The following is a 14280-nucleotide window of genomic DNA, read 5'->3' on the forward strand; positions in this document are numbered from 1 at the left end:
CTCTGTATGACATTCCTTCCTCTGGGTACAGGGCAGGACACCCATCACATCAGGGTCTTCAGGGGAGAAGACAGAAAGTTAGAGAGTGACATTTCTAGGTTTTATGGCTTGCTTTGAGGAAGAGTTCTAGTTTATATGATCAGCTTCCGGGGAGAAATGAGAGGAGAAAGGAGTGCAGGCAAAGATCAGAGAGAACTTCCTGCTTCTGAGGCCCTTCTAATCTTCTTCAGTTCAAAGCACTCAGCATGCCAAAGGACCATACTTGGAGGTATCATGTTCTGAGCCCCAACACAGGTCAGTGTACCTTTGTAAGGAATTTGTTCAAGATTACCCAACTGAATTTTTACAGTGATTGGAGCATTGAATAGCCAGTCAGAAGTTGACAGTGATCAGAATGAAAGTTCGGCCAGATCAATGATACCAAGTTGCTGTGTGCAAAAATAAATCAAGCCTAAAACTTGGATTCTCACGTGAAAAATATAAATGTGTATGCATGTTAAGCCATTTTAGTTCTAGTCCTCATTTTAAATGTCTCAATAGTTCTTGATAAATTATATACACTTTATAGCACATACTTTTATCTGAGTATGTCAATAACAACTCAGACCCCTTCTATCTGCTATCCAAATATAGAACAGAAAGTATAGAAAACTGTATGTTGGGGGACACCCACTGCCATATAATTGCAACACCACTTCGTACAGTGAGCATGTTTGGAGTAAAAGTAGTATGATTGGATGAATATGTATGATGCAAAATTCCTATTACATAGGTTTGAGATTGTTTTACATCTTTAAACAGAGCATTAAGAAATAATCGAAAATGGTTAATTGAACAGGCAAAAATGAACTTTGGCTAATTTTGGCATAAGATCTCCAGCTCTACAAGCCAAAAGATATCTTTAAAGTAAAATCTTTAAAGTAAATGAAACCAACTCCCTTGACTCAAGACAGAGAAAAGATATGCAGATTGAAAAGAACTTTTAACTCTAAGTCTACACTATCATTAAGTGTACTTAGATTTGTACCATATAATTATTATGATTGTAGCAATTAATCAACTGATTAACATGTAGGGTCAGCAGGATCCAGTGATCTTATCTTGAAGCTTGAATTAATTAATTATACTTTCTTCAACATTATTATTTTCTATTTGCATACCCAGTTTGTACAAGTTGCCCCTTATTGACAAAATGTGGTTTAGTCTCTGTACTTATCACAGCAGGTATGAGCACTCACTGAAGTACTTTTGCTCATATAAAGTCAGAATTATAAGGAAACTGATATATTGTCAATACTTTCTGAAATAATTGTCTTTTGTTATTTTTCATTATCAAATATATAAATTATACAAATTAATTAGATTCTTTTGAATGGTAGGGAACATAAGATCAAATAACTCTTGTCTGAGTAAGTCAAATTCAGCGATACTATTGAAGCATCACGTGGTGGTTGTATTATTCAGGAAATTCAGCTTATATTGCAAGAAATGCCCCAACCTGCACCTTGCAAACACAAGCTTTTTAAAAAAAATATTTTTTAAATATTTTCAAATACATAATCTCTCTTGCAGAATCTCTTTGGCCAAGTTTTTGCAAAATGTTCAAGATGGCATTATTCCCATTCGTTAGATGAGGAAACTGAAGCAAAACACATGAAGTGGTTTGTCCAGAGCCTCCCAGATAGCTATTCTAGCAGTAATGGAATTGAAAAGCTCTTTCACCAAATATGTACTGAAGGATTTCTTCAGCACGCACTAATGTTGAAAGTAGAAACAGTAAGATGAACAGGGCATGGTGTTGCACTCAAGAAATTCACAGTCCAGCAGGGGAAACAGACATGTGATGAGATATTTACAAGTGCAGCACCATAATAAATGTATGAAGGGCTGTGAGAGCAGAAGGGTAAGAATGTCAGTGCATTCTTCTATTCTATTGCTCATGGTGTTTCAGAATGACACTCTTGATGGAGTTGTTTCATATGAAAGAAGGTGGAATGCAAAAGAAAAAAAAAGATTGTGATATGAGACCTGTTGCATATGCTAAAGCTGCTTTTTTTTTCTTTTTCCTAGAAGCCACTTATTAGCAGGGCCTGTCTCAGTTGGAGGCTCTGCCTTTTTTGCTTACAGACTGTCTGACGCCTTTATAAAGTGGGCCACTGCATTGTTGATTACTATACACCAGGGTGGTCTGTGAGCCACTGTTTTCTGCCATCCCACAGTGAGATAGCATCTTCTGACGTTCTGGTCTCATATGTCCTTAGAGAACGGTTTGTGTTTCCTAAGAAGCTTAAGTCTGGATGATTTACATGTAACATTTTAAACTCCAGTTGTGTAATGCCTTGACTGGGATTTATATATGCTGAAAACAGTTTTTCAGTTCTGTATATGACAGTTAGTATGTATTGTATTGTCTACCCTCATTTATCTATGAGACCAGAGATGTGACCCACAGTAATGAGGATCTAAAAAGCCTGTCCTCTACTGCAAAATAACATCATGCAGTAGATGCTCTGACCACATACTATAATCTCATAATCAAATGATTAAGTGCTTGTCAATCCAAATAAGATGTGTTTAATTTTGACAAAAAGAAAAGAAAACCGAGAGTAGCAATTGGGTTAAGACATGAAATGGTCAGTTTCTTTCTGCCTGTGTTGAGTTTCTTTTCGCCCACATACTCTTTTGCTTTTTTACAAGAGAAATGGCACATTTTCTGGATGTGAGAGTTGGTCAAAAGATCACAAAAAAAGTCAAAAAATAATTCTACTCTGTGAATGAAAAATGGATATTTGTACTTACCCTCATAAGCATTAAAAGAAAATAATGCATGAAATTCCATAGAAATGTGCCTATCATGTTATACTGACTCAAACCAGAAGACCTAGAGTATGATATTGCTAATATAATACATGTGGTGGGTATGAGTGGAAGTATGTGTGTGAGATTTATCATTGCCATAGTGTAAAAGAGTTGAATTAGCTTCCACTTGACTAGATGAGAGTTCTTAGTTCTTATTTTGAAAGCAATCAATTGAGCATGGTTAATTAGGATATCACCAAGTAGTTAAAAAAAAAAAAAAAAAAGAACATAAAAAAAGCAAGGCACTTATTAGAAAGTATACTTTGAGTCTGTTCACATTACAGTGCTGATCGAAGGATTATGGAAAGAATACACCAAAGCAGGAGTTGTTAGGTGCTTTCTACATGAACACATTTTCTTCAATTTCAACAAATTATTATAGTTAGTTTTATGTGGTACTGCAAGGCTGCCTTTATGTGAATCATTGAGTTACAAACAAAGAACACATTTCAGTCATCCAAGCAGTAATTGTAAGAGGACAAGCCAAAAAGATCTCATTTGGGGAAAAAATTAATCTTTAATTCTGCACTTATTCTGTCCGTCAGAGCTCTTTTATCTCAATTTACAAACATACGTCGCTTTATATAATGTTAAATTACAATGAAAATTCAAAATAACTAGCAACATTAACTAGCTATCCAAGATTTATATGGTATCATTGAAGGTATGCCTTTCACTTAAAATGTCCCAGTGTGAGAAATAAATTAACTTTTCTCATTAATATGGAAAATAAGAATGGTTTTCATATTTTCACAGACACGCCCTCTTCATTATATTTTGATGGGTATAAGACTCATTTCAAAGTAGGTCCAGAAATCTAGCAGCCCAAGAGGGCTGAGTATTAATCCTCGGAATATTAGTCCACTCAGAGGATTGATACTGCAGCACCCAGCTTGTTCCCTACATTTACTAATAAACTCAATGGGAGTCCTCTTGACCCTGGGCAAGGTTGAACCTTGCATGATTTGAGGTTTTCAAACAAAAGTACAAAAGCAAAATGCACATTCTGCCCTAATGCTTAGCTGGTTTCTTGTTACTCGAGTTCTATAATTTAAACTTTAGCCTTCTTGTATGCATTAATTTTAGAGTTATTGTGCGGCAACCACTGAATGAAGCAAGTATCCTGCAATTTGTGTGCTTGAATGCAGAAACATACAAATGTTAAAATTTTACATGCATGCCCTAATTGTTCAAGTAACAGTATTAGGCAGATCTAAGTGCTAGTAGCCTACAGGGTAATTCAGATTTGAACATATATTATTTTTCCCTGCAGAAGATTGTTTTTATGTCAAGAATAAGAGCCATTTGTTCCTATTCTCATTCGTGAACTCAAGAGAATAAACTTGGATCTACATGTTGAAGCTGGACATGTCAAGTCCTTGACTATTCATGTCTACTAAATCCTTGGGCTATTTTGGGCTTTTCCTTCCCTCCCCGCACCTCCTCCTCACGCTTTGTTATAAAACTACTTCAATTTACCTGAAAATAAGTGTGAATCCAGGTAAAAACCTAAATAATCAGAAATAATGGCTTTAAATTTCTAAATGAAAAGAGTTACCTTGTATCCAGTATGATAGCAGAGGTTTTCACCACGCCCTGTAATCACAAATAAAATGTCCTATGATTTTCATATAATCACAGTTTTTCCAAAGAAAATCCTTTGCTCATAAAGATGCATTGTTAGGTGCACATTTCTCCATCTTCATCTATCTTTTTGCCATTCTGGGAGTGAACAGTAAGGTAGTCTTTGCAGTTCAGCTATATAAAAGAGGGTGGTATCTCTATGAATATAACAAGACATAGTGCAAACCACACTTTTAGTCTCAGACCAAGTAATTTATAAGCAAGTCAAAAGATTTCTCTGACTTCACTTCATAACCCCTAGTCAATGTACGTGAGTCTTAGCATAGTCAGGGTCATAGAGAGCAAGGTATTTCCTAAAAATTCCTATATTTATCAAATACTGTAAAAAAGCGAAACCTCTCTCTAGCAACAAGCTTAATTTTCTTCTATCATTCATCATCATCATCATCAGTGTAACCAGTTGCGTAACCAGCATGTGGTTCTATATTTCGATGTTTGCTGAAGAAGCAAGACACTGAAAGTCAGATCTCTTGTTCATTTCAAAACAGTCCTCAAATTCTCCTTTGGACAAGGAAAGAAAACTTTGGAGAAATTGACATCTCAGTCCCTGGTTAGGAAGTAAATATGGAAGTGCAAAATGGCATTTTTAAACAAAACTGCTTTCCTGACCGTAACTGAATTTTCACATTGTCAGCACTTCCATTATAAACATTTTTTTTAGTTGGGAGTTTATAACACAAATGTAAAGATTTGCTATGGGCTAAATCTCAACCCAAGAGCAAATGTTTATACCAATTTTGAAAACAATCAGCTTGCCCATTTGTAGTTATGCATGTGTTCATCATCTGTTATTGCTTGTCCAATGCTCTCCAACTTCTGGGAGAAAAAGCAGACATCTGGAGAGAAGAAACAATGTTTGCTCTCCAGCAGATGTAGTCTGTTTTCCACAATCATTGAATAAGGAAGGTATTGAACAAATGTGTGCCCTTTAATACAAGGAAATGAAAATGACAAGATTCTGCCTGCATGCCAATACTGTGGAAATGCTAATTGGATAGTCTATGAATTGGCCACTTTGGACAACTAGAACTTAGAGCTCTACCCATTTTACAGGTGGAAGGAACTAGTATCTAATATGAATGACAACAGTGAAATACTTTCACCTATAAAGTACATTACACTTTAGGGATTGCCAGAGTAAGTGAAGAATAACCATTTCACTAAAAACTATTTTTACCACAAATATTTAACATTTTCCAAAATTTTATAAATTATTTCTTGTCTTCCAGTTTCATGTTGTTGGAGTTTTTTTTCTTCTTTTAAACTCCGTCAGTAAACTAAGTAGTCAATTTTTTCCCTGGGGAAAAAAATGATAACTCTAAAAAGTGTTATCTAGCCATGGATCCTGATGGGCTGAGAGATAGATGCTGGGACTATGCAGATTTGTTTTCTCCAAAATGATATAACATTTCAGTTTTCTTTGGTGAAGTGTCTATTTTTATTACCTACCTGAGGTGGCACTATCATTATTCAAACAGCAAGAATGGTTTACCAAGAAAAGAGTGGGTTGGGAAGTGATTTAAATTCTCCTGCTTCAGGCCCTAATGAGTTCCACCACATCAAACAAGTCACGTGTCCGCTCAGATCTGTAGTTTGCCTCTTTAAAATGGGATTATTGAATTAACTAACCTGTAATCATCTTTTCTGGTTCTAAAATGTGATGGTTTTATGGTGCTATACCTTACAGTACCTTCCTCGGATGTTTGCAGTTCTTCAGTGAACCAAGTCTTTCATCTGATTTTCCCATAGTCTTGGGTACTGCACCCACTAAGTATTCTCAAGGTTAGGAGCAGAGCCAAATGAAGGAGACAGAAAAGCACCTTTGCCTTGTTTTGAGGAAGGTAAAATTGAAGGTTTTTACACGTGGCAAATCCTGATTGTCAATACAATTCATTTGGTATTGCTGGGGTTTCTGTAGTACGTACTGAAGATGAAATTAAATTCTTGGTTTAATTTGTTGTATCTATATGGTGGCAGTTAACATACCTCGCTATTTGGTAAGTTTTGAAATATAATGTTATTTTATTACCAAAATCCTTACAGTAAAATATGATCTTAAAATTAACTCTAGAGTGTGATTACATAGCACTCGTCTCATGTTTCATTTTCACCCAAATCAGCACCATAGGTTGTGCATTTTTGCTGTGCTAAAATTACATTCCCATGTTGTTCTAGAGGACTCCTGGAGGAAACTCCTGTATCTCTATGCACTAAGTACATTGTTCATACATAAGACTGTCAATTACTTATATCTTGTGATCAGCAGAAAAGGTCCACTGCAGTGAATTCACTGAAATACAGGTTTCCTAGTCTTACCCAGAATAAAAATCAGGGAGCATTTAAATTTGTTAGCTATTGTTATGTGTTCATTTTCAATAAAAGCTATAGTAATACAAAGGTAAAATTGTTCTGTATTGAAGTGATTCATACAGATTTTTTCATCAAAATTATGAGCACAACTTTCACCCCTAAAGGTTTCCCCATGCCCTTTCATAATTTCCTTCCTCCACTCCCTGGTCCCTGCCCCAGAGCAAATAATGTGCTTTTTTATCTGGTTTATTTTATGTAGAACAATTTATTTTAAATTTCATTAATGCTGTTGTTGTCTATCAAGTGATTTTATTGCTAAATAGCATTCCACTGTATGGATACAACAAAATTTGCTTATGATTTTATTTACTTGTTGATAGACATTTGGAGTGGTCAGTTTGGGCTTATTACAAATAAAGCTGCAATGAATACTTGTGTATAAGCCTTTATATGAACATATGCTTTCATTTCTCTTGCATAAATACCTAGGAGTGGAATGACTGGGTCATATGGTAGATGTATATTTAACTTTAACTGCCAAACTGTATTGCAGAGTAACTATATCATTTTTCATTCCTACCAGCAGTATAGGAGATGTGCATTTCCTCCACATCCTCATTAACACTCAGGATGGTCAGTTAATTTTAGCCATTTAAGTAGGTTTGTAGAGGTATTACATTGTGGTTTGTATTTCCATTTCCCTAATGGTCAGTAATATTGGGCATCTTTTCATGCTTATTTGCCATCTTCATGTTTTCTTTGGTGAAGTGTCTATTAAAATATTTTGCCCAGTTTTATTAGGATTTTACGTTTTCTGATTACAGAGTTTTGAGAGTTATTTTTGTCTTCTGGATACAGTGGAAATACCATCCTTTCTCTTTTTTGTCATCTTTGCATTTTTATCAGATGTCTGTTGTCCATGTAAGTAGAGGTTTATTTTGAGACTATCCACTTTGGGTCATTGATCTATACATCTAACTCAATGCCAGAACCACACTTCTTTATTAGTGTAATTTTGATATAAGTTTGAGAGTCAGATAGTTCTCTACTTTTTTTCTTATTCAAACTCGTTTTTGCTACTCTAGGTCAAGGGTCAGCAATTGTTTTTTTCCTGTGGAGGGACAGAGAGTTGATATTTCAGGGCTTGTAGGCCATATGGTTTCTTTTGTAAGTACTCAGTTCTACACTTGCAGTGCAAAAAACAGCCACAGGCAATATGATACGACTGTGTTGCTGTAAAGCTTTATTTACAAAAGAAGGCAACAAGCTGGAAGTATACTGCAGGTCATACTTTGCTGGCATTTGTGCTAAGTCCTTTGCATTTCCACATTAACTTTAGAATCATCTTGCTAACTTATATATATTTTTAAAAGCTTGCCAAAATTTTAATTGGCTTTCCATTAAACCTGTAGATTAATTTGGGAGGAATTGACATTTTCACAATATAGGGTTTTCCAACCAATGAACAAGTTATATCTCATTATTTAATGAGGTCTTCTTTAATTTTTCACAACAGCGTTTTACAATTTTACACATACCTTTGGTCATATTTATCCCCGAGTATTTCATATTTTTAATTCTATTGTAAATTGTATCCTTATTTCATTTCCTGCTTGTTTGATGCTACTATACAGAATTGTAACTGGTTTTGTATTTTGTTTTGTATCTGCAACATTGCAATACTCAATTACTGGTTCTGATAGTTTTTTGGGAGAGCATCAGATGTTCTACATAGAAGATTATGTGATCCTTGGATTAAGACAATAATATTTTTTGGCTTTCTAGATGGATACATTTCTTTTCCTGCCTTATTGCATTGGCTAAATCTCTAGTACCATGTTAAGTAGAAATGATGAGAGTGGACATTTCTGTCCTGTTCTTTTCTTTAGATGGAAAGCATTCAATCTTTCATTATTAAATATGATGCTAGTTTTAGGTTTTTCCTTCCCATCTGTCCTGAGTATGCTGAGAGTTTTTAATCACAAATAGATGCTGGATTTTCTCAGAAGTTTTTCTGCATCTACTGAGATGAACATAAGGTTTCTCTTTTCTAGTTTGTTAATACAACATTTACATTGATAGATTTTTAAAATGCTAAATCAAAACTACATTCCCAGTACAAACCCACTTGGTCATGATATATTCATTTTTGAGTTTCATTAAAATTTTCTTTAGAATTTTCATATCTATATTTATAAAGCATATTAATCTGAATGATTTTTTCCACCTTATATCTTTGTATGGTTTTGGTACCAGGACAATGCTGGCCCTAATTGAATGAGCTACGAAGTACTCCATCCTCTTCAATTTTTGTGAATAAATTTTAACTAGAAATTCAATTTCTCTAATAGACACAGGAATATTCCTAATTTCAAGGAATTCTCCATTTCATCTATTTTGCTAAATATATTGGCATAAATTTGTTCATAATATTTTCTTATCGTTCTTTTATTGTCTATGGAATAGTGATGTCATCTCCCTCATTCCTGACTTTAGCCTCAAAGGGAAGGAGAATACAAATATTTAAGGAACTGATTAAAACTTAAGAAACATGAAATAAAAGAGATGAGAAATAAGTCTTCCTGAAGGAATACTACCTGCCCCCCATACTGGGTCAGCATCCCTTATCGCACTTTTCTTAATTTTGTTTGTATAGTCTGGGATGACTAGCCATTTAATTCCTGTTTTGTTTCCATAGTGCCAGAACAGGGCACAGTACCTGGCATATAATAGGTGCCAAAAGTTATTCTTCTACTGGGTTATTGTGTTATGAATGAATTAGTGTAGTCACTTCCCAGATTCTGGAAGTTTTTCTACTATTAAGTTTTTATCCTGAAGGCAATTAAAATCCACTGAGGATTTTAAACAAGTACATGACATGATTAGATGTGAAATATAACGTGTATATTTAGAAAATGCAAGGGGGTAGACAAAAAAAGACTGGGGCTAGGGAGTCAGTGAAGAAGCTATTGGTTATTTAAGCAATATTCAGGGAGTAGAAATTTTAGAATGGGTTGGCCAATGACCATCAACAGTAGAGAACAGGGGTATTAGATCTAGGGATTGAGAGAAAAAAACAGAACAGATTCTCAGAATTATGATTTGGAAGATTTGTTGGAGTGTGGTGCCATTAAGTAAATTTTAAAATAATGGTATAAGAGAATGCTTTATATTTCAAAATGACAGGTGCCCAGTTTGCTACCTATATAAATTGGCTCTTTGATGATTTCATCCCTGCAATCATCCTCAGTGAGGTCACTATAACTTACTCAAAAAGGAGTTGAGAAAAGCATAATATACTTAAGTTTGTGATAATGTTTCATTATCAGGTATAGCACTGATTTAGCCAAATCACTACAATTGATTTATGTAAGTGAATTTTGCAAAAAGTGAAAAAGCCCTTTAAATATGAAATCTTTTGGTATTAATTTTTGTATAGAAATTGTGCTAAAATGCATCACATACTTCCCTAAAGTATTTTCAGATTTTGCCAGTCACTCTGAGAATAGATATTATAAGCATCCTCATTTATCCAATTAATAAATTGAGACTCAGAAAGGTTGACTGACATTTCTAGTGTCACCGTTTTGAACTGTCAGTCTGAAACCCAAGAGTTTTTATTCTAAATCTGGCTTCTTTCCCCCTTGCTAAACTACCTCTGTGTATATTGTGATATTATTCAGTAATGTTCTCTTGAATATATGGAAATTAATTATAAAGACAAAAGAACAACCAAAAGTTAAAATATGACCTGAGAGGCTGAGGAGGCAAGAGGATGGCTTGGGATCAGGAGTTTAAGATTAGCCTAGGCAACAAAGCAAGACCCGTTTCTAAAACATAAAACAGAATTGTCTGGGTGTGGTGGCACACATCTGTATTCCCAGCTACTCCAGAGGCTGAGGTGGGAGGACTCCTTGAGCCCAGGAGTTTGAGACCAGCCTGGGCGATATAGCAAGACTCTCCATCAAAAAATGTTAAAATATGAATTCTGATAAACTCATGGCAAAGGTAATAACTTATTTCCCTGGGGCAGCATTTTTTCCCATAAGTTATTGGGGTACAGGTGGTATTTGGTTACATGAGTAAGTTTAGTGGTTTTTGGTGCACCCATCTCCCGAGCAGTACACACTGCACCATATTTGTAGTCTTCTATCCCTCGACCCCCTCCCACTCTTCCCCCCAAGTCCCCAAAGTCCACTGCATCATTCTTAAGGGCAGCATTTTTCAATGAGGAAGTAAAACATGGTGTTATGGAGAGAATATGAGCCTTAAAGTCAGGTAAACTTGGGTTTGAATTTGGGCCCTGCTACATACTGCCAGACACAGTGTGGTAATCAACAGGATTTCAACACATCAATTTTCTCATCTTTAGAATGAATCTGTTATCTAACTGATAGGATTATTTTAAGTATTAATATCTTTTGATGCATAATTTCTAGCATGAAGCCTGGCACTGTTAAATGTTAGTTTTCCTTTCTTCCCCATAGTAGAGTTGATTTTAGGAGCAAGGATTTTAGCTTTTGTATATTACAGCCTTACTAAACTAGGTAACTGCCTGGTGGTATGAAGGACTTTACTAACCTTGGTAAAAATAAAAAAATTACCATGCAGTTTGGAAGAACTAAGTACATAGACCAAAAACAAGAATCAGTGTTTTCCTGCTTCTACAAATCCACAGTTTGACTCTTGGCAGTCAGCCTCACCAAGGTTGCCCCACCTTAACAAGTGATGCCAAAAAAAAAAAGTTCCAAAAGGAGAACAAGACAACTCAGCATTCAGTATGTCCATTTTCCAGATTTATGTCAACAACTAGAGAATACCATTTGCTTTTCTTCTAGGATCAAAAAGCCATTAGCTTCTATGCAGTATGTGGTTTTTCACTCACTGCAGATCTTGTTTAAGCACATTCTCACTCTGAACTGATTAAGTGCTGCTTGATTTCTGGATGGCAGTTGCTTATAAGTTATAATATTTCTTAGTTATAATAGTTTCTTAGTTATTGTGCAGAATCCACAATGATGCTTACCTTGCATACAAGATGATGTTTTTATCTGCAGAAGTCATCTTTGACCACACTACCCACAGATCTAGAGTAAAAAGACACCACAAATGGCTGAAAGTGTCAACATAAATAACTATCAATAAATGTTAAGGAATGTGGCAAAGCATTTGGCTTCTTGTGTCTTCCCAACCTATCAGAGCTAACTATGGCTATTATTGTCAAAAGTGATGCTCCCGGTTTAGTTATATAGAGTATTTATAAAGTGCCCATCACCATGGTATCTAAACACTTGGGCAATCTAATTAGGCTAGTCAATTACTTGTGCAAAAGTAGAAGAGGTAGCCTTCCTTATATCCCACTCCACTGGAACCAATTTGATTGTGTTTTTAAAGCAAGAAAAGCCTTCTGTGAGAATAGCTTTTTAGGCCCCTTGTTCCAAGATTAAAAGACTGTCTGGGTAAAGAAATGACCGTTTCTTATTCCTTGAAGGTGATAATGTTCTGAATCAAGCAACTCTCCAGTGGTAGAAAACACCACAGCCCAGAGATCTCGATTGAGAACATTTTATTCCCTTTTCTTTTGAACTTCACTCTGGGGGCAGGTAACGGAAAAGTGCTTTCTAAAAGCAGTTCACCTGCATGTGAATTATTTCCAAAGCCTTCCTTGGTGAGAAAACTGTGTTCTCTCCTGGCCTCCTGAGTCAGAGAAAGAGTACTCCTCCTCTTCAGGACATTTAACTGGGTCAGACCTAAAGCAGAACTTGGTCACAAAGACCTCCCTTCTGACTTCTATTTTGGACAGACATGGACAAGGTTTCTAAGACAAAGTTTCTGGTGTGTGTGTGTGTGTGTGTGTGTGTGTGTGTGTGTGTGTGTAGGAGTGAGAACATGTTATCCATTAGTAAAATCACTAATAAACATTTTTAGAATTTATTGTTGATCAAATACTTTAAAAAAGCTATTTGTGGCCGAGCGTGGTGGCTCACGCCTGTAATCCCAGCACTTTGGGAGGCTGAGGTGGGCAGATCGTGAGGTCAGGAGATCGAGACCATCCTGGCTAACACGGTGAAACCCCGTCTCTACTAAAAACCAAAAAAATTAGCCGGGCGTTGCTGCTGGCGCTTGTAGTCCCAGCTACTCTGGAGGCTGAGGCAGGAGAATAGCGTGAACCCCGGAGGCGGAGCTTGCAGTGAGCCGAGATCGCGCCACTGCACTCCAGCCTGGGCAACAGAGTGAGGCTCCGCATCTTAAAAACAAAACAAAACAAAAACTGTTTCTGTACAAATGAAATACTATGTTTATGTGTTTCTGAGGCAAACTGAATACCACGCTTATTCAGAAAAATAGTATGTCGCTGATGTACACTTCAGGCTAAAGAACAGTTGTCTTTTTGTACTAGCAAGATTTCTTCCTGGAATTTATTATGAATTCAATTTGATATGAATCTAATTTACATGATATCTTATTTCATAATGTTTTTCATAGCTATGTAAAAATCAAGTCAACATGGCCTGTAATGTTTCAAAGTATAATTTAAAAGTTCAGAGAACTAGCATTTTACCTTGAAAATGAGTAAACTATTGTTTTGTTCTCTAGTCATTCCACCTATGTCTATCATATCGCTTATTGCTTAATTCAGATTTTAAACAGTCTTATTTTCCTGTCATTTCTTCATGTCACAGTCTCTCCCCTCCTGATTTGATTTGTTGATTTGTCATTGATTTGTTCCTATTGTGGCCTTGGGACATAATTTCGAGACTTTGTTCAGTTCAAATTATTTCAGTACCTCAGTCCTTCTGATTCTGTTCCTTCAGTTTGGTGTTCCTGTTTTGTATTCATTCCCTGTCATAACAGTTCTCTCCTATCTTTCAATATACATTTTTTGAAAACATCCCTATGCGGCCACATCAGTTCCTTCAGTAACTACTTTTCTTTCTCATCAGAATCATTTGAAATTGTAATTCCCAGAATTTCATCTTTTAGAGCACTGGATTCCTCTTGAGCCATCTTCCTGTACAGAAATTCTCACCAAGGGATCTTAATTTGTTCTCTGGCCATTAAAATGATGGTTGCAATTATTGAACATCTACTTCATGACAGGAATTTTATGTGCATTATCTTGTTTACTCTCTACAACTCTCTTATAAGCTAGGTTTATCTTCATCGTACCAATATGAAGACTAGAGTTCATAGAAGACATGTATAGGCAGTAATGGACAGAGCAGGGTAGAACTTCGGGTGTATTTGTATCAAAAGCCTATACTCTTAACCATTATGTTCATATCTTGTATCTCAGAATTAAACTTTCCTAATTATTTTCTCCTGTAAACTACTGAGAGACTTCCAATTATTCTTATGTTGGTATCAAGTACTGTGTCAGTTGGATAGGGTTTAGCTGTAATTGACAGAAAATCAACTCAAAAGGGTTTAAGGAAAGAGGCAATTTTTTGGCTCGTGGAACTAGAT

At 35.7% G+C, this 14280-nt stretch overlaps 1 protein-coding gene and 1 long non-coding RNA gene across 10 annotated transcripts in view; one reads left to right on the forward strand and one right to left on the reverse strand.

Moving 5' to 3' along the window:
* The window catches only part of ARHGAP15 (Rho GTPase activating protein 15), a 638999-nt gene that overhangs the window by 514884 nt on the left and 109835 nt on the right, over positions 1–14280 (forward strand). The window lies entirely within an intron of this gene.
* LOC104005193 (uncharacterized) overlaps positions 1–14280 on the reverse strand; it is a 269037-nt gene that overhangs the window by 15176 nt on the left and 239581 nt on the right. For all 4 annotated transcript variants that reach the window (XR_678405.4, XR_010149739.1, XR_010149740.1 and 1 more), the window contains 2 exons: positions 11840–11900; positions 4418–4455 (listed from right to left, as the gene is read on the reverse strand). This is a non-coding gene — a long non-coding RNA (uncharacterized LOC104005193). The remainder of the gene's footprint in view (positions 1–4417; positions 4456–11839; positions 11901–14280) is intronic.

Source organism: Pan troglodytes, chromosome 13, assembly GCF_028858775.2.
Source record: "Pan troglodytes isolate AG18354 chromosome 13, NHGRI_mPanTro3-v2.0_pri, whole genome shotgun sequence".
NCBI lineage: Eukaryota > Metazoa > Chordata > Mammalia > Primates > Hominidae > Pan > Pan troglodytes.